The 18,008-nt window shown below is 43.8% G+C and overlaps 1 non-coding gene across 1 annotated transcript; it reads left to right on the top strand.

The window, feature by feature from the left end:
- The first annotated feature begins 341 nt into the window (after nucleotides 1-341).
- LOC119843874 lies at nucleotides 342-17,440 on the top strand. Its single transcript, XR_006275947.1, has 4 exons — nucleotides 342-1,345; nucleotides 3,643-3,810; nucleotides 14,359-14,606; nucleotides 15,207-17,440. It is a non-coding gene; the product is annotated as an uncharacterized LOC119843874 (transcript).
- The last annotated feature ends 568 nt before the right edge of the window (nucleotides 17,441-18,008 follow it).

The raw sequence follows: 18,008 nt of genomic DNA, 5'->3' as shown, positions 1-18,008 counted from the left end.
GTCCAGACTAGGATTTGAAAGCACCTTGCTTAACATGGTTTTTTTAAAAAAACCCACAGTGTTTCCTAGTCTAGACAAAAAGAAAAGGAGTACCGGTGGCACCTTAGAGACTAACAGATTTATTAGAGCATAAGCTTTCGTGAGCTACAGCTCACTTCATCGGATGCATTTGGTGGAAAAAGAAAAAAAAATTTGGTGTTTTTCCACCAAATGCATCCGATGAAGTGAGCTGTAGCTCGCGAAAGCTTATGCTCTAATAAATTTGTTAGTCTCTAAGGTGCCACCGGTACTCCTTTTCTTTTTGCGAATACAGACTAACACGGCTGCTACTCTGAAACCTAGTCTAGACAGTCCCTGAATGGGAAAAGACAAGGCTCCTGATTGAGAGCTCACTCCAGTGAAGTCAGTGCAGGTAAAATCTCGGTGCTTTGCAGTAGGGAGGAGCCTGTAGGCTGAGATACTCTCACAAAGGCTTTTAATGTTGTGCAGGCAACAGGAATATTTGCCAGCGGGTTGTTTGCTGGAGTTTGTGCTTTCATTGCGTGTCGATTCTGAGTCTCTTTATTAAGGACCAAGAGCGCAGCGGGGTGATGAGAGTGCAGCTGGTGTAGTTGACAGAGCATCCCATGGAGGGGCAAGAAGGGAGAGGGTAACAGGACGAAGGACTTAATTCATCATGGGTGCTACAAGTGATCAGCATCAGTGAGAGCCTTCTAGACACTGGAGGAGCTGGGGCATTGGTGTGAGGTGCTGAGTGATTACAATGCCATTGTTGCTGTCTGGCCTACCATGTTCTTGATTAACTCAAGTTAAACATTCTTAGCAGCATCTTAGCATCAAAGAATTAACTCGCTATTACAGACTCTAGCGCTCTGTTTCTTCCCATTTTACCCCAGGGATTTTTTTATTATATATCAAAAGCTTTCTTTAAGTCAAAGACCAGCCGAATGTTCCAGGGCAGGGAGAACAAACCAAAGCCCATCTCCAAGTTCACTGGATACTTTGCACTAAATTCTCATTGGTAAAATGCAGATATGTTTCCCAGTGCAGCTAAGTGCAAACAGAGCTCTTAAAACATAGAAAGGCATACACACGCACGTGTGTGTCAAACCAAGTGCTTTCTTGAAGTGATTCAAACTGAAAAATCTGACTTACAATGCTTGCATCGCTGTTGCGTGAGAGCATCTCGTCGTCATTAACGATAATATTCTCAGAACACACCTGAGAGACAGGAAAGCATTCTTCTTTCACAGATGGAAAGAAGAGAGATGAAGTGGTTTGCCCAAGATCACAAAGGAAGATGGCGGCAGAGCAAGGAATTAAGCCCTAATCTCCTGAATTCCAGGTCAGTGCCTTAACCACAAGACCATCTCTCCAGTATGTTGTGTCTCTGCTCAGTGCATGATAGCTCTTTCTCAGTGTAACACTGATACACTTTCATCTACACTTACAAGGATCATCTCATTATACCCAAACTGATACTCCCTCTCAGATTTAACCTCTCATTCCAACACAGAGATGAATGGTCTGTTTGAATTCCATGTGTTAGTCACTGGATTGGAATTAAGCCCATATTGCACAAGTTGGTTTTAATGAGGACGATTCTGCAGTCTTCTTGCAAAACACATGCTGTTCAATCCGTTTGTGAACAACGAATAATGGCTGTTACGGTGGGTTTCATCAGGTGCTGCATAGGATTAAACATTTGCACAGTTGTATTCCGTTGTGCACCCTGTTATGTTAGGAATTGTGTGTGAATTGGCAGATTTGTAATCAAAATAAAGACATGCTGAAACACAGCTATTCTCCTGGGCAAAAATACCCGATTCCTTCTGAAGTTCTGTAGCTCATCACAATTGCTATATCAAACATACACAAAACTTAAAAGCAGACAGTTAAGGTTGCTAAGGGCAAATAATACCCATCTCAAAATGCAAGAAGTAGAGAGTAATGCCATATGGTCCCTTCTCTCTTGCACTTTCTCTCACACGCAACACCACAGCATAAGAAAATGAATAGTAATTGACAACAGTCACCAAGCTGAGGTCCAGACAATACCCCTCAACAGGGAAAAGCCTATGGAAGCTGGCACCTCAGATTTCTGCTGTTCAGTTGGGAACCAGTTTGATGATGGGAAATCCATCAAAACGGGTGTTGTGGGAGCTGCATGATCTTTTGCAGGGATTAGTGATCAAGGTGGCCAATAATCCTGAGATCACTGATGAATTTAAATAGTTGGGTTTTCCATATGGCGGTGGAGTCACTAAAGGAACCAGTTTTTCCATTCTGTCCTCCCTGTCAGGCACAAAAATACATTAACAGGACTGGATACTATTACATGGTGTTCTAGACCTTAAGTGATCATGAAAAGAAGTTGATGGACATCTGCCATGTGGCCTGGAAAAGTCTGTGATGTGAGAACTTTTAAGATCTTTAGGTTCTTCCAGAGAGGACAGAATGAAACACAATAGTGACATTGATGGTGGGCAAGTTCCCACTGTGATCTGTAGGGTCCCAGAGTACTCACGATCCATGCTGAGATGGTTGAGGAGGCCATGCAAAATCTCTGCTCCTGGCTGGCACGTTGGTGAGGTCTGTGCCAAGATGGCTGAGCAGTTAGCAGGGAAGTGTCACTCACAGAGACAAGGTCAGTAACCAATGACACAGAACCAGGGAGATGTGTGTCATGTTTTTCAAAGCTCTCCCTTCCCTTCTGAGTGTGGGGCCCCATTCCCACAGATTGCAGAGCCAACAGGAATGTTTTGTAGGAGCTGTCTCAGTCACAAAGCAAGGCAAGATTTCCCCATAGCAACAAGGAGGAAGAAATTCATGCTCCTGGCCAGGAAATAGACGGGGTCTGTGTCCAGCTGTTGGAGAAGGCTGCAGAGCACCTCCCATTCCTCTCAGGGTTGTCTTACCTATCATGCCTCCCTTGCTGGAAAAGGCTCTGACTGCGCCCTCCTCAGATATCCTCATGAGAGGATCCTCTGTCTCCAGCCCCTTCCACTCTTCCCACTGTGCGATCAACCCCCACTCAGTGAAGAGCCAGCTGCAGGAGGTTGTATGATACAAATCTCCTTCTCCATGGCAAGAGCTTACCTCCTCTCCCCTTCCAGCCTCCATGGCTTCCACAGGAGGTGGTAGACGTGCCAGGCACATGCCTCCATCCTGTCATTGTCACAGTTCCTGGGTGAACGGCATCGCTGACCCCTCCTGGTCTCGTGGAGTGCACCACCTCCCAGGTCTCAAGCCTCTGGCCACCATCTGGCTCTGGGTGGAATCATGCAATTCTCCACCCTCAGACCGAGCCTGGGGTTGCAGTCCCATGGTACTAGCCATGATTACCTCAGCAGGTGTAACTTAGGCTCATACCCTGCGGTTCTGTTCCCTCCAAGAGCAATGCCAGTAGTTAATATAGTGACCAGACGGCCTCTTTAAAGCAAAGTATTTATTTAGAACACACGCATTTCAGGGAAAATATGCCTTAAAAACAATACAGCAGACTGGACACATTTTCCTTAAGACTTACCGTTCCCTGGAAGGCCCATTTCTTTAGATGCCTCTATCAGCCTGCCTCCCTAAATGGATGCTGACAAATGACCCTCCTCTCCTTGCACTGAGAAGTGCTTTTTAACCCTGCAGTGTTCTTATGCTCGCCAGGTTCCCAGCCTGGCAAAACAAGCGTGCTTCCTGGGAAACAGGATCCTTGAAGTTGATACCTTCAAGCCCTAGAAGGTCATCCAGGAGTTCCTGGACCAGTGCTCTTTGTGAGCTGCTGAAGAAACTCGCTGCTTTCCCCCTGACATTCAGGTAAAGAGAATGGACCAGATCCACCACTGGTGGAAGTCGGTGTCGTTCCATTGACTGTAGGTGCTGGTTGGGATAGCTCAGCTCTTAATCTGATCAACTGGGACGATTATGTGGAAAATGGCATTTTGCTGCAACTGGTAGTGACTGTTACTTCCTGGGATGGCCACAGACAAATCCCAGTCTGCAGCTTGAAGCTACATTTGTTATATTCGCTGTCCTGCTTTACAAATTAACATGGAAGCACAATTCCAATGACTGCAGACATCAGCTCCCTCGGATATTTGTTTTATACTAGTGAAAGTGCACTAATTTCACTGGTGTTACCCCGAGTAAACCAAGGATAAGTGAGTGGAGACTTGGGCCCTACATGCCTGATTCTCTACTGACCTGAACCTTGTGTAGTTGCTACACCTGTGCAAAGTGGGGGCAGAACAGTACCAAGTCAGAACTCTCTGCTCACGGGTGTGCTAGTGCTGGCATTGTACATCTACTTCCCACAGGTGTAAATGGCTACACGAGGCGCAAGGCAGGGCAGAATCAGGCCCAGGGTCTGGTGGTGTCTAAACTGTGTGAATCTGGCTCAAACAGCCCTTGTTCTGTAGACAGAAGGCATGGGAGGGAAGGGGGCATTTTTCTCTAGTTTCCCCATAGGAGGGATTTTTAAAACCTATAAATTCACTTTTGACAAATGAATGGCTAAAGCAGATTAACCTTTTTGTTAATCCTCTATAATGGCTTTCGAATCTCCTTAACCAATAAGAAAGTGATAAGAGCCCGTTTCTTTTCTTTTTATCTAGATCTACATTGTTCCCCCTTGTCTATTTTTTTCTTGTTTTATTTTCCTTTTCTTTTGTCATATGAAATAGCCCTGAGATCTTATCTCTGCAGAGGCTCAGTAAACATAACATCAATAATCCCTTCCTTTTATTCCCTGCCGGTAACCGGGTGCAAAGAAGTGTCTGCCGATTGGGATTTGATTACCAGCTGCTATCGAAAGTCTCTTTGTAAGATCTGCGTGCTAAATCCCATAATTCTTTGATAAAAGAAGTATTACCAGTCCATTTTCTGAAGTGAAAGGTATGGGGGGAATGAAAGAAAGCAATCAGCAGAGATACTAATAGGCTAAGTGCGTGTGTCTGTGTGGTGGAAAGGCAGGGACGACAAGGGGAAGCTGGGGAAAGAAGCCCTTTGTTACAGAAGGGAAATAGGAATTAATCTGTTTCAGGGTGCATGATTATTACAGCTAAAACCACAAAGGGTAAGATTCTGCTCACACTTACACCAGTTTCAATGCCTTTAGTCCGGATTGACACGCATGCATCTAAGAGCAGTATCTGGGCAAGATTCTCCTGATGTTTGTTCTGTGCTTCAGTGTTTTGTATAAGGGAACTTATAATAATAAACTCCCGTAAAGTGGGCCTAATTCTCCACTGCCTTGCATCTTGTGTAGTATCTTACACCTGTGTAACGTAGGTAAGAATATAAGAACGGCCATATTGGGTCAGACCAATGGGCCGTCTAGCCCAGTATCTTGTCTTTTGACAGTGGCCAGTGCCAGGTGCTTCAGAGGGAATGAACAGAACAGGGCAATTATCAAATGATCCATCCCCTGTCATCCAGTGCCAGCATCTAGAAGTCAGAGGCTTAGGGACACCCAGAGCTTGGGGTTGCATCCTGGGCCATCTTGCCTAATAGCTATTGATTGACCTGAACTGAACTAATTCTTTTTTGAATCCAGTTATAGTTTTGGCCTTCACAACATCCCCTGGCAATGAGTTCCAGAGTTTGACTGTGTGTTGTGTGAAGAAGTACTTCCTAATGTTTATTTTAAACCTGCTTCTGTTAATTTCATTGGGTGGCCCCTGGTTCTTGTGTTATGTGAAGGGGTAAATAACACTTCCCTATTCACTTTCTCCACACCAGTCATGATTTTGTAGAGCTCTGTCATATCTGCCCTTTGTCGTCCTTTTTCCAAGATGAACAGTCCCCTGTCTTTTTAATCTCTCCTCAGTTGGAAGCTGTTCCATACCCCTGATCATTTCTGTTGATTACAAACCCTACCAATGAAATTCTCCTCATACCCCAATCCCACTATGTTTACAAAATTATAGAATAGAGTTCTTGTAATACATGATTCCAATACAGAGTAGGAGAGGGAGAAGGATATTAAGAGATAAAGAAAGGAAAAGGAGCAAAGATACTTATATACTTGAGACAAAAGAAAAAACTTGAGATTTGAAAAGAAAGGGAGACTCAATTGGCAGAAAGCTATAGGGAGGCTTCCTCAGATATCAGGAGTGGAAGAGGAGAAGGTTTTCACTCCGTCAGTGATCAGATAGTGAGGAGACTCAGAGAGAAAGTAGGTGCAGAGATGAGAAAGCAGATAAGGAGACAGATGGGTAGTAGAGAGGGAGAATGTTCATCTGGTATGTGGATGGTGTGGCTCTCAAGAAGGCTCAAACATGGAGAGATTTTCCAGGGTAATGCCAGAGGGCTTCTCTTTCCTTGGAGAGCCCCCTGTTCAGTACAAATTCACTCTGAGGGTATGTCTACACTGGCTGAGTTACAGTGTTGGTAGTTACAGCGCCGCTCAGAGAGTGCTAAAGGGAAACTGCAATTGTGTGTTCACACTGTCAGCTGCCTGCACAATAGTGTGTTCACACTTGCAGCGGCATTCAGAGTGGTGCTCTCTGCGCAGCTATCCCACAGCGCCTCTCTTCCTCTTCTGCTGCTAAGAGTTGTGGGAAGGCGGAGGGGGTCGGGTCCTGTCCCAATGTCCCGTGATGCATTGCTTTGCATCCCAGCAATCCCTGTGCTTCCATCTGCATTTAGCGTCATCTTTCAACGGTTTGTGTACTGCACACTCTGCTCTGCCTCTTCGGGCTGCAGGAACGGATCCCGCACTGTTGACCAAAATGCTGCTCGCTCTCACTAACACTTTCCTGAACTTCAGGAGACTTTAAAATATTTCAAAAGGAAAAGTTGATGCCAGTAATATAAGTGCACTGTAACAAATATGTAACAAATAGGTAACATTCCCCGGAAATGTGAATTACTGTTATACAGAATTACCCAGAAATTCAGGTATTTGTAAGAGAAAATGTATTCACCCCACACAGGAGAAAAAAAGAATCTAAGAAGTGAGGGGAGGATTTCTTCAGCCCTTCACATAAATGTGTCTCAGGACAGCCAGGAGAAAGCTTATTAATCACCCTTAACACATCTGAGACGAGGAGTTCTTCTTTACGCAATTTGCTTTGAGTCAGTGAACGGAACTATCAGTACTCAATGGGAAGACGTCATATAGCATTGCCTGAAAAAATGTAAGGAACTGGTCTTTATAAAAGTTTTGTTTTGGTGGATCAAAGTTGTATGTAAAAGAAAATTGATCAAAATGTTAATCGAATCTTGTGTAAGGTGCTATTTTTCCCATGGGGAGTCGTGTTAGGAGAAGCAAGGAGGTTATGCTAATATTTACTTGAAGGAAATAGAGAGTGAAGCAGTGAGAATATTTGTAATCAAGTGTACTTTTATTTATTACACATCAGGTGAAATATACCTATACTGGAAAAGGCAGTAATAAAGAGACACTGAAATCGAATAATGGGTTACACAGGAATTTGGTTATAGAGCTAGTGATCAGAGAGGCCTTGTTAACTGCTTGATTAGTATAATTACATAGACACAGCTCAACAGTTCATATAAGGATCCTACTAGTATCACTGACTAAGAAAACGGAAAGTGAAGATCTATACAGCTGTTTCATCCTGATGGAGAAAACAATTTTCTTAAGTGACTTTATACTGCTGCATGATGAACGAAAAGAATTTAAAGTGCTCTTTTGCAAAAGATTGTTAAGCGGTTTGCATAGATGACCTTGAGAACTTTAAAATGGACATTTGTAAATTGTCCCTTAAAAATGCTGAGAGAAACTGCAACTTGAAGGACAAAGAGAAATATGCAACGCTGACCAAAGGACAACATCCAGAAGATGACCATAGAAAAACATCTTGTGAAGACAGGCTGTTGACCATAACCTGATATAAGAGGGTTTAAGGTCTCTGGTGTCACTCTTAAAAATGTCTGCAAACTGCTGTGGCCGAGATGTTTTGCACTTTAGGATTATGGATTTTTCCAGGGATAAACATACTGAGCAATAGTAAGCAACTACCAAAAATAAATAAATAAAATTAAAGAAAAATAATTACAATAAAATAAAAAATCTGAAGAGGGTTCCCTGTTTTCTCACTGGACGGTGAGACGATGACTTATGGATCATGAGTTATGTTCTGTTGGGTCATTTTAGGTTTTTGTAAGAAGAATGAATTGCGTCCTGATTGGTCCACATCCGCTTTTTGAAAGTGACCAGCCCAATGGACAACTTCCTAATTGGATAAAAGAGACTGATTTTGTTAACCACTTCACTTCCTGAAAGCCAAAAAATCTGTATGGGAGAAGACTGCGATTTCAGACTGGCCACATGAGATGTCCTCCTGATGACATCAAGTACCTATACTGGATAAGCACCTTTTACTTTCTCTCTCTCTCCCCCAGCTTATTCATGTTTCCTATTAGCAAAACCAGAATAACCAGCATTCTGTCATCTGCTTCACCTGCTGTGCAGTAACAGTTCCAGCACTGCCCTGTAACTAAACTGACCTCTGGGTTGACCTAATCTGGTACCACGATCCCAGCACCATTTACATGACACTGAGGGTCCCCAGTTCCTCTGGCTCATCCTACTTTGGTGATGAGGCCCTATGCCACCAACACAGCACAGGGGCCTTAACCCCTCTGAGTCGACCTAAACTGACAACATTGATGCAGTACTAAAGTCCCTGGATCCCCTCCCCAGTGCTGATGTGACAGAATGGAGCAGCAAATCTAATTCCAGATGTGTGAAGAGAGTGACACCATCCATGACAAATTGCAACAGACTCCAGGAAGTGAAAAGGCTAAATGAAGGCAGGATCCCTCCCTTGGCCTTGTGTGTCAAGCTGTAAGGCCCGAAGCATCTGAAAAGAGAATACTTGATCCGTAACAGGTGATACTGAAAAAAGTAGAGAGACTTTGGGAAAGAACTACTAGTGGCTCATTGTCTGTGGCCATATCTTGTGCCTTGATCCCATTAGTTTTGATGGGCTAAATGGAGCAAGCTGCAATGGTACCTAGATGGGAGACCTTCAAGAAATAATTAATTCTCGCTTAGCTATTATTCACCCAGTGCCTTGGCATAGTCTGGGAGGCACAGTGCTGTAGACGGTGTTATTTTTAGATGAGACACTGTTGCCAGTTCTTGTGATTGTATTGCAAGGCTCATGATATTTGACATTTTTCTGAAAGCGTCAGTTCCTGGAGCCAAGTTATCATGTAAGAATCCCAGTTTTCATTTAATAAAGCAAAGTTTCTAGCCCTCAGGGCTGCAGAGAAAAGCTTAAAAATATGACACCCCTCCACCCAACGGCTCAAAAACAAGAAGGCAAATAGAAAGAACCCAAAATGTAATACTTGTAAAATCTCATGATTTTTGGGACTGTGATGGGATTTTTGAATGCTCATGGTTGACAATACTGGACATAAGGCAGTGACTACTGGTCATTAAAGATCCCGTAGCATATTTTGTAAGAATGGAATGTTAACTCTGGTGTCATGGCCCAGCTTGAGTGACTGGAGTGTCTAGCTCCCTAAATTCTCCCTGCAGTTCAGTATTCATCGTCACTTCTTCTCAGCTTGAATATGGTATGGCTATGCCCTGGGATAAAGCTGACATGTTCCACCTCAATGGTGGGTGAGTGAGATGAGCCCTTTTACATACCACTTGCCTACATCACAGGGGTGTTGTGAGCAATGTTCCCTCTAATTTTTGACAGGCCGTGTGCGCAAAAAATTTCTTCTGTGCAAACTGTTGTGCTTCTGTGCAAATGTTTGTGCGTGCGGTGTTTCGCCGTGTGCGCGGGGTTTAGGATCTGCGTGCGCGTGCACCACTTAGAGGGAACAGTGGTTGTGAGCCTAATTAATTTTTTATAAAGCACTTAGAGATCCTCCTATGAAACATACTATATAATACAAAGTGTCTGTCGTATTGTTATTACTTGGACAGTGTGGAAAAATACAGTTTTCCTGTGGTCTGAGCAGAAAATAAATCAGCAGTCACGGGGAGTCCTCACCTAGCGAAGGGCTGCACTGTTGCTAAAAATGATTTCCCCCCCCCCAATTCAGCTCCCCTCCCTTGCTCATATTGTATGATATGACAGTTCCCTTTTGATGGGCAAGCTTTCATTTGGCCAGAGAAAGGGATAATTTGCTTCTTGTAAGGAGTTAATCCTCTGGTCCATTTCTGGGCTGAAGAACAGCTATTCTCCCCCTGCCTTGAATCAGAGGCTCCAACACAATGGAGATCATACCCACCTTCAAATCTACACTTGAGATGGAGAAATCAGATTTCCTTCTGGAGTCATTTCTGTAGGATTAGCTAAATCTTAGATCCACACTAACCCTTCACAAAGCTGCCAAGATTAGTTAGAATTTATTTTATTCGCAGGGGGTTTACGGTTTTCTTTCCAAAGGGATTATATATATATATATTTACTTAGGGTGGCCTCAGTTATAAAGCAGCTATCTTAGAAGGGAATAAAAAGGCATGTATGTGTATATATCAAATAAAAATCCCAAGTGCAACAATGACAGTCGCTTTAAAGAGAAGACAAAACAATAATTCCGTCTGGCATCACTGGTCTGGTTTAAAAAGCATCCAAGTGTAAGCCATCTTTTTGCTGGGGAGCCACAGTTTGGTCTCTCGCAGAGAGCAAGCCCCACTGTTTTCAGCTGCTGAATGTGAGCTGCCAAGTGCCACAACTGCAGTTCCAGGAACAGGATGTCTTCAGAAGCCCCATTGGACACAGAGCTCAGCAGAAGAAGCCTCAAGAAGCAATGCTCGTTCACCATCGAGAACATTCTCTCCAGCCCAACAGAGAGAAGTCCCCAGGTTCTGGTCCCATTCTGTCTCCAGGGGATCTTGGACTGTGAGCCCAAGGGGCTGTGTGGGCTGGAGGCCGTCGCTGCTGGCTCTCTGCAGGAGGAGGAGGACGAAGAAGAAGAACTGGAAGCAGCTGGGTGCAGGTGCTGTTGCTGTTCTCACGCAAGTAGCCGTTCCCTCCCGGATTCTTCAAATTGGCTAGGTAAGTATTCTCTTGTTTTATGAGTCATTGTGTGGATCCCAGAGGTGGCGGGGCGGGTGGGAAGGGACATTGCAGCTGGCACTCATGAGGGCACCGACACTGTAAAGTAGCAAAACCTGGGAATAGAGTGACATTACTGCATTGTGGCCTGCAGCCTTGTCATCATGCATGGGGCAAAGTTGGGAAAGGTCAGTTCTCAGATGCAGGGCTCCAAGGAACAGCATGGTTGTTGCAGGATATAATGTAGGTGATTCAGTAGCTGGCACACTTCTTTCCGAGGCATTATTGTATCAACACCCCAGCTTTGTTTTAACATGGCACTGGGCTGCTGCTCTCTAAGATAAAGAAGGAAGGTCCTAAATTCTGATCGTCATCAATGAACCTATGGCATTTGTTGCAACGGTAGAGATGTTGATCTACTGCAGGTAACTATATTCTGCCAAACTACATCCCTGCAACAGTTTCAGCTGGATATTGCTCCTTGTACCTATGGTTTGTACAGGACGGATGTGCATTTAAGCATGTTTTTAAAGTTAAGTACACTTACGTGCTTAGACGAATCAGGGCCTATTTGCTGTAGTTCACTCCAAGAATGGCTGCATTTCAGGGCGGATGAAGTGGTTCATGTATGGAATTTGTATCTCAGTTTAAGTGTGTAAAGTGCTTTGGGACAAAAGGTGCTATATACATTTAAGACATTAGATTTTTAGCAATAATTTATTTTTTATATTATTACAGCGTAACCATAGTTTTAAAATAACTAGTTATCATTTGTAAAGCACTTTGAAGACGAAGAGCATGGTACAAGATCTAAACAGTATTACTGGGCTAAAAGTTGTAGCCAGTGAGTAAATCTTCAGTAAAGTATCCAGGATTTGGTTCATTATTATGGGAGTGACTTAAGTGATAACTCTTCTGTTTCATTATATGTAAAAAAAAGTTATATTTCTAAATCAGTTAGTTCTGGAACAGCTATTGTATAATTCCTGGCACAGTAAAGAAAAAAGAACACACAGAGATTTCTTAGTTACAAGTAGTTATGATAAAGTCTCCCAGATTTGGGTTTAAACTGATTTTTACTGGTAAGCATCCTCCAAAATGGACTTGCAGACCTGATGGCAAATACAAGCTCAGACCAAAGGAAAAGGCATTTTTTCCTCATTACTCTCTGTGACAATGAGTTTCGTGCCATTACTTTGAGTTTGAGCATGGGAGAACTTACTCTGAATTTCATATAACATTCTGAGTTTGGTTTGTGCTATGGAGAAGTCTCCATGGGCCATTGCACGGAGACTACCAAAGCTGTTTCACTTGAGACCACAACATGAGTGTCCAGATGTGAAAAGCTAGTGTAATCTGCATTACTTGGGACAGTCTTTTCCTACCAGGGACCCCAAAACCACCTGTGGATTGTTGCTGTAATCTAGCCAGTCCTGCAATCCAAAATGACCACAAAGGCAAACATTGGCTGTCCAGTCTGTCTCTTTCCTTTATCCTTCTGTGACCATGGACCCAATCCTGTGACATATCAACTGCTGGCTGAAGGGCTCTGAGCACCCTCAGCTCCCGTGACCTCAGAGTGCTCAATACCTCGGAGTAGAGGGCCCTTAGCCTTTACAAACTCCAATGAGGCTCTCTGGGGGTAAAGACCTGAAGCCACTGCCAATGAAGGGACTGCCCCGCATCAGCCTTAGAAGCTGATGAACATCAGCCTTAGAACATTTCACAGTGGGAAAGCAAAGCTGATAGCATCACTATTTTCTGTGGGCCAGGTCCCTTTTCTCTTGTTGCTTTCTTTTCATCTGCTTCGGAGGGAGGTTTCTGCAGACCTCTGAAAAACAGGTCAGGAACTGCCTCCCCTGCCTGCTCTTGGCCAGCAGCTCTTAGACATTGGTGTATGCACTGAGATTGCTGTCCCGAGTCCTAATGGAAACCCATAGTTAACCCCAGCTCAGGTTGGAAGGTATTCTTTCCTGACCCTTCCTGGAATTCCCCCTTCCCCTTTGATAGCACTTGAGTTCTGCAGAGTTAATTGATGCAGATATCTGCTGCTTCCCAACACTCTACAATCCTCCTGGATTCTGGGGAGAGAGCGAGAGAGAGAGATTCCCATTATATTTTCTTAGATTTTTTGGATATACCCTTGAATTGTGTGGTGAGGGTAGGGTTGGATCTGCTGTAATGGAGCTTGGGACCCTACTGGAGTGCTTCTGACTCTCATGACTTCGGGTGTTTTTCTTAAAGCCCCAGCTCCTGAAATGAGGAGGTTCAGTGAAAATCTCACCTTTAATTTGAAAAAGAAAAGTTTGTTTCTAGCCCTCCTGATTGCAGAGGAAAGCTTGAAAATGTGGTCCAAGTGCATCCTGAAGGCTAACAAACCACAAGACAAATAAAAAGAATCCCAGATTTATTATATTAAACCATTTTGTAGCTTTGACTCCAATCTCCTGGTTTTTGGGAGCCTGACCCATGCCATTTTAATGCTTGTGGCTGGAAATACTGCAGCTGGGCAGTAAACCAGGAGAACATAGCCAGCGTTCCTTCACCCTTCCCGAGTGGAATCCTTGGATCCTTTTTGTCTTTTCCTCTTTCTTCTTTTTGTCTCCTTCCTCAGAAGCATCGGGGACAGCCCCAGAGCTGGTGGGGAGACACTGGCTGGGGCTGGCCAGGGCTCTTAGGTGGCACCAAGCATTCTGTCTCTTAGGTGCTCAGCTGGCTGGTTCTTGCTCACATGCTCAGGGTCTAATTGATTGTCAGATGTGGGGTCGGGAAGGAATTTTCTCCCAGGTCAGACTGGCGAGGGCATTAGGAATTTTTCACTTTCCTCTGCAGCATATGGGTGCAGGTTGCTTGCTAGGATATCTGGGTGCATCTCATTTCCCTGCTATTGCAGAGGCCTCAGGCACTGGTGCACCTCAGTCTCTCCTGTTCTCCGCCTGTGGCACACAGATGTCTAGTATCCTGAGGGCTGGAATACCTTCCTCCAAGCTGTTGGGTTTAGTGTGCAGGTGCTGGGAGGTGTTGGTGGCCTGTGATATACAGACTAAATGATCTGGTGGTCCCTTCTGCCCTTCAACTCTATGCCTTTCCTGGAACCTAGAGGATTCCAGTCAATCACTGTCTCCTACCCAAGACCTCACATCATGGCAGCCATGCTTTCATTTCATCCAAGGGGGCTGAATGTGGCTCTGTCCAAAGCCAGTCAATGGTGATCCATCACGAATCACCCAGAGGAGCTCAAGCAGAGTCTGAGCTGCCTCCAGCTTCAGGCAACATGGAACTGAAGGGGGGGCAGGCCTTTCTTCAGAGAGCGCTAGGTTTGTTTTGGTTCTGCAATCAAACTCGTAAATTCTAACTCTCCTTTTATTAGACACCAGGTTCCCTTGGCCCATGAGGCTAATTCATCCCACTGCCAGGGCATGTAAGAATCTTCATGGGAGCCAGAATGAGCTGCAGACCTTCCATCAGATCCAAAGGCGGACCCGCCGGCACCGGACCATCTTCACTGAAGATCAGCTACAAGCCCTGGAGGCCCTTTTCAACCAGAACCAGTACCCAGATGTCATCACCAGAGAGCACCTGGCCAACCGCATCCACTTGAAGGAGGAGAGAGTAGAGGTGAGATTCTTCCACACTGCAGAGATCAAAAAAGTTTTTGTCCCTGTTTACTAAAAAAAATAAAGAGGAATCTGATTCAGGAGCCATTTTTAAGCTGCCTCAGGGGGCTGCAGTTGTAGTACCTCAAAGTGCAATTTAAAAAACATTAAAAAACATTGTAAATTCTGTAAGCCATAGGATAAAGCCAGTACACAATGGATGTTTGCAGAACACTCACGCATTGTTTTTATGGCCCAACACACTCACAGGCACTCTTGCGCACGCTCTCACACACACACACACTGCTTAACTGTGCGGTACTGCCCTGCTCTCACTTTCATGTTCTGCATAACACCTTTGTTTACCATTGGGATTCCTGGCTCACCTGCCCACCTTGAAAGTAATTGAACATGAATGCCAGGGAGGGAGTCTTCAGGTGACTCTTGTCCTGAGTTACCTGGGTGGGAGCAGCCTTCATAACCAGAGTAGAACATACTGCCAAATCCTAGAACTTCCCGTCATGCTGTAAAATCCAAAGTTGTAAATGCCAATTGCTTTCAGCCCTGGACCGTTTCATGGAGGCTGGAGATAAATGTTGCATTTCTTTTATTAAATGTCTAGGTTTGGTTTAAAAATCGACGGGCCAAGTGGAGACATCAGAAAAGAGCTTCTACTTCGGCTCTGCTCCTTCAAGGCACCAAGAAACCCTCAGAGGAGAACTGCTAAGGGACTGACCCTAAGTCTCACTGGGTTACTGTGAAAAGCACCAATTGCCCTGTTCCACTGGTTTCGCGGCCAGGTGGGACAGATGGAAGAGGAGGGGGGCTGGAGAAGGAAAGCAGTGAGGGAATCTTCTGATTCGATGAGGTAAAGGGCAGGTAAAAGTAGGCACTGTATTTTCAAGTCCTTAGCTTTTTCATCCGAACAAAGTTCATCTCATGACAAATAAAACAAATGAGTCATAGGGCATGTTCCTCAAATGCGTAAGCCGAAAAGTTGCCAAATGTCAAAGGTGGGGATAGAGCTTGCTTCAATGTTAGTATTGTAGATGCAAGTGTGGATGATGGAGAAAGATTCCTCTCAACTTGTCTTTGTTCCTGTACAGATCATGTTGTGCCTGTTTTGTTGTTATATAGTAGATTCGGAGACTATTCCGGAAAATGGCCTGGGGTTTATATTGTTTTTACAGTGTCATGATGGTGTCTACAGTTGCATTTTGGGGTCAAGGTGGAAATTGATTAATTACACAACTCATTCCTTAAACAAACTAACAGGCTCTATTTGCATTCTTCAAAAGAAATTCATTCATGTACAGAGTAGGGGGCATCAAAGTACTAATAGTACTTTCAGACTAACGTCTTCAACTAACCTGTGCTAACGCATGGCTGTAGTACAGTTGGTTGTTAGTGCAGACAAAGCCATTTGTATACTTAGCAATCTTCTCTTTCCATGCCCGACCACTCTGCAGCTGCTCTCGTCGCAATGTGGGTTGGGTTGCCTGGAATGGGGCAACAGCAGTTGCCAACCCCAAACAAAATGGCAAAAGAGAAATGAAAACTAAACTGTAGCTTCGCAGAGGAAAAGCAGCACCTGCTGCTATAGGTATCCACTAGAGTTTGTACTGATAGAAGGGTGTATTTCACCAGAGAAGCTGGTTGTTTCCTTTTTGTGTGTGTTTCACTCAGCTTGGATAATTAAACTAGATCTGTCAGTTTCCCATTCTGGTTCTCATGCACTAGGACCTTGCTTTCGGGTCTGGAGTGGTGCATTGGGCTTCACAACAACACAGAGGAAAGCTTCAGCCCCAGAACTGTCTATGTGGTGCAAAATCTGCCCCACCTGCTGTGTAAATGCTAAGGATGATAACTGTATGCAGTGTTGTAGCCATGGCAGTCCTAGGACATTAAAGAGACAAGGTGGATGAGGTAATATCTTTTATTGGATCAACTTCTGTTGGTGAGAGCTTGTCTCTCAAGATATTACCTCACCTACCTAAGGATGATAATTGGCAATGTCCTACAAGGCCAGCCAGCTTTTGAAGAATTGTTCTTGATTTCCATCCCCATTCTATGTTTTATTCCTTGCAGACAGATTCCCTTTCATTTTCAGACTTGGATCCCTCCATGATAATTGTGGGTAATGGGGTGTGTATGTGCAGTAAATGCTGCTGGAGTTCTTTTCAAGCTGTCTGTAAAATAAAGATTCATAAATAAATGTATTGGGGAGACAGCTGGTACTGTGATTGGAGCCCTGGCATCGAGCTTGCCAAATACGATGCTCTTGACAAAAGAAGTAACTTTACTAATTTAAGTCCACAAAGATTCTGTCACTGTAAATAACACTTTGCACTCCACAGCACCTTTCCCTTCCTTCTCTGCTGCAGGGCTCACACCAAGAGCCACACACTAGTGTAGAATTTTCAACACAAGGGTATTGAGTTAATCCTGAGTGATGCCATTTTCTGGTGGAGAATGTGCTCTACTGAACAGCGCAGCCCTGAAAGTTGGGAGCACTGGCCGGGGTGTGGGACACGGATAGGGGATAACATATCCAGTGTTTGAATACTGGGAATTGTCATCTTGTTTCAGGATAGGACACACATACAGGCAAAATAATACTAATCTGTTTCCCCCAAGCGAACTACCTGAAAAGCACTAATTGAACATTAATGCAATATCCATCTTTTCAAAGATATATAGAGGCTTGGCAGGATGGGATTATCAGTAAAGGTCGATTGCACCGAACACATACAAACCACTGAAAAAATATTTCCATTGATAATAATCAAAATTTACTGATGAGTAAAGTGAATGAAAATGCTGCTTGAGAACTTGTTTAATTTAAGAATATTTACTTTGTATATTTTGACATGTGATCTGGACGATCTGTGTTTTAACGGTTGTAAAGTTTTAACTTTGTATATCTCAGTGTCTACTGTCAATAAATAATGATTGTTTGACCCTCCAGACTTCCTGCAACTGTGAAAACGTAAATAGATCCAAATAAAATACACAAAATTATGGTTTTAAGCTAACTGTGAAAATTTAAATGGATAAAAATAGAGAACATATTTACAAATAACATTGATATTCTCCATCAAAATTACAACAAAAAAAATGCAAATTGAATTCTGCCATGCCTGGGTCTTTAGCCTCAGTGCAGTACTTACAAGCAGTAGCTCCTGCCATCTGTGACTTACAAAGATAGTACATAAGTAAACATATTACCGTGTCATTTTTACTTTCAATTGTGTGTTTCTGGCAGGAAACTCTGGTGTGTGTGTGTTCCATTCAGTCCTGTAGACTGCTTTTTAGTTTTCAGAAATGATAGGATTAATATTTGCAGGCCAGCTGTAGATTATCTATAGAATCAATAAATCAACTCTGCAAATTAGGCAAAGCATCACTGTATTCAGCCTTGTGC

The sequence above is a fragment of the Dermochelys coriacea genome, chromosome 15 (assembly GCF_009764565.3).
Source record: "Dermochelys coriacea isolate rDerCor1 chromosome 15, rDerCor1.pri.v4, whole genome shotgun sequence".
NCBI classification, from domain to species: domain Eukaryota; kingdom Metazoa; phylum Chordata; order Testudines; family Dermochelyidae; genus Dermochelys; species Dermochelys coriacea.
This window is presented reverse-complemented; position numbering and strand designations above follow the sequence as displayed.